This window comes from Cottoperca gobio, chromosome 13, assembly GCF_900634415.1.
Source record: "Cottoperca gobio chromosome 13, fCotGob3.1, whole genome shotgun sequence".
In the NCBI taxonomy this organism is placed as follows: Eukaryota; Metazoa; Chordata; class Actinopteri; order Perciformes; family Bovichtidae; genus Cottoperca; species Cottoperca gobio.
Genome location: NC_041367.1, coordinates 20,475,580 through 20,478,960, shown reverse-complemented (window position 1 = coordinate 20,478,960; position 3,381 = coordinate 20,475,580).

Below are 3,381 nucleotides of genomic sequence, written 5' to 3'. Positions count from 1 at the left end.
CCTGCCAAATAACGACCCCCGTCTCGGCGGTTTAAAGAGACAGTTAAAGATAAATTCGTGTTACTACCACTTTACTTATACAGCGACACGTTTTTATGAAATCATTATTTTTAAATGTTTAAACAATGACGTAAATAATATAAACAAATATATACGTACAGCAAATGTAGTTCGTAAACTGTCCACCAGAGGACGCCATCGCCAAGCGGATTAACTTGACTTGACTAAATGTCCTGCCGCCCAAACTCTTAAAGGTAAACACACAAGCAGGAGCCATCTTGTTTCATGCAGTTTCACTTTTGAAATTGAAAATAAACTAAACTAAACATGTGCATATTCATAGATTAAAAAACAGGCAATGGTGAAAGAAATACTAAGGTATTGTACTTATGTAATTGTAGCAAAAGCAACATGTGAAATACTCTGTAACAAGGATTGTAAAGGTCATGTATTCACATTTTTGATTAAGTAAAAGTAGGCTATGCCTAAATAAGTATTGGCATCAAAATATACAATACAAAAAGTAGCCATTATGCAGCATGGCCCATTTTATAATTATGTTTCTTATATTATTGGATTATAATTATTGATCCACTAATTTGTTCATCACTTTAATGTTGAAGCTGCAGGTGGAGCTAATTTTAATTCATTCATGTACTTTATCTGTTGTTAGCTTGTTAGTTTACCAATTTACCAGGATCAATTAAATCTTATCATATTAACCTATAAATACTCAAAGGAACTCATAACTACATGTGTCAAATTTAGTTAAGTAATGGTACAATATTTGCCTCTGAAATATAGTGTAGTAAAAGTATAAAGTAGCAGAGAAAGGAAATACTCAAGTGAAGAACAAGTACCTCAAGAGTGTGCTCAGGTACAGTATTTAGGTGAATGTACTTAGTGCAGAAAAACACTTCATCTATTTCATGAGACAGGTGTGACACACGGTCTAGGATAAGGTCTTGGACCAAAATGTTGCAAATAAATATTTAGTTAGAAAGTATGGGTTGATTCATTTGCAGTTTAGGTATATTCCATCACTGAATCCAAGTAGGATTTTGAACCTTTTAATTTAACTTTATGAAGATAAACCATATGAGACACAAAATATTTGTATTTTATTGAAGGGGAGCTTTAAATACAGCAATTGTTTTTACTTAGTTAGTTTACTTGTAAGGAAACTTGTACAATAGTCCTTTTTCACAAGATGCATTTTCAAGTATGAAAAGAACAGATGTAAATAATAAAATCAATGATGGCTAATTCAGAGTCTTGGTATTGTGCGTACTGATCACTCTGTCTTGGCTGACTGAGAACAGAACAGAGCCATTGCTAATGTTGTTACTAACACATGTGCTTTTCCTACTGGGACAAGTCTAACTGTCTGCTGTGAAAAAGGCAATGCAGGCAGCTGAAAAACATTAAAAACAACGAGAAAGCAACAAAAAAAACATGGTTAGCTTTTAGCAAAGTTTCTGGTTTGGTCTTTCACAGAGAAAACTGACCACTAAAGGCTGCAGTCAGCTACAAACTTATATAGAAGATATTCATGAAGATTTCATTGACAATACTTTGCATGATTTTGAATTCAGGTCTTGTACTTTTCCCACATGTACTGTAACACCACCTTCACCATGACTAAGTATATGTTAATAACCTCTCTCGCCTTTGAGTAGGATGATGCATCTGCTTTGAATAGGTGAGTAGAGTTAGTCTCCTCAGAACAACAAGCAGGTGAGATAAGGCTGATTGTCAACAACAACAACAACTGAGACAGAGAGTTGTGACTGTTTGTTTGCCGTCTCCAGGGGATCATCTTCATAGACTATAGTATTTCTGTCTCTACCTCCCTTTCCCTTTCCCTTTCACTCTCACTCACACACACACACACACACACACACACACACACACACACACACACACACACACACACACACACACACACACACACACACACACACACACACACACACACACACACAGATGACAGACTATGCCATGGCCCAGTTTCAGTCAAAACAAACAGCTACGTTGTTGCGAGGCAGATCACTGAGTAATGACCACGCAGGATTTGTTAATCACTTGATAAGATCGTGCAACCAGAGCCGTGTCTGTGCCATCATATCACCAGCAGACATACAGAAGGGACCTGCTGCCAGGGTAAAGGTGGAGACAGGTTTAGTTTAATTCATTATAGGTTTAGTTTAGTTTATTATAGGATTATTATTATCATTAGCTGTGATCAAAAGCACAACTAATCTTCCTGGGGTCCACATTTGAGGTGATGTGACTCAACGTATCCCAATGTATTGTAACATAAAATAACAAAAAATGACATACTTTGACATGACAATAGTTAATAGTTAATATTTTTGACACATGACGGACAACAAAAGGTGTAAATTATGAAATAATTTATCATCTGAATGCCCTTTAGCTGCTTCACCTTTATGGTCCTCATATGAACAAGTATGTCAACAACTCAGTGCACTTTTGTCACACAATCACACAAACCCCTTCTTTTATGTTTGGTCTGTCTTACTACTTTTATTATACCAGCTGATGTGTGATCACACAGAATAAAGATCAATGTAACAGTTAGTACTCTACTGACGCTCTTTACAGCCACCTGAAGGCTGCAGGTATCTGTTCCATCCGATTGCCATTGATGCATATATGTGTGTGTGTGTGTGTGTGTGTGTGTGTGTGTGTGTGTGTGTGTGTGTGTGTGTGTGTGTGTGTGTGTGTGTGTGTGTCAGAATCAGAATTAGAATCAGAAATCCTTTATTTGTCCCACGACGGGGAAATTTACATTGTTACAGCAAAGATAGTAAAGTGGCGAGTAACAATTAAATAGAATAAAATACAGTAACAGTAATATAAGTACAGTCGATGTGTAGGAGTAAATATTGCACATGACAGTGGTAATTGCAAAGTTATATAAAGTGAATATTGCACAAGGCATTCATAATTACACACAGTGTTGGAATAGATTATTCTTGGTGTGGGGGTGTACCAGGGGCCGTGGTGATTGTACAGTCTGACCTCTGCAGGAAGAAAGGGCCTACGTTATCTCTCCGTGAGACACCACGGGTGAAGCAGCTTGTCACTGGAGGAGCTGCACAGTGCGGACAAAGTGTCCTGGAGGGGGTGGGACATGTTGTCCAATAGAGAGGACAGTGTGTGTGTGTGTGTGTGTGTGTGTGTGTTTATGTGTGTGTGTGTGTGTGTGTGTGTGTGTGTGTGTGTGTGTGTGTGTGTGTGTGTGTGCGTGTGCGTGTGCGTGTGTGTGTTTGTGTGTTTGTGTGTGCGTGTGTGTGTGCGTGTGCGTGTGCGTGTGTGTGTTTGTGTGTGTGTGTGTGTGTGTGTGTGTGTGTG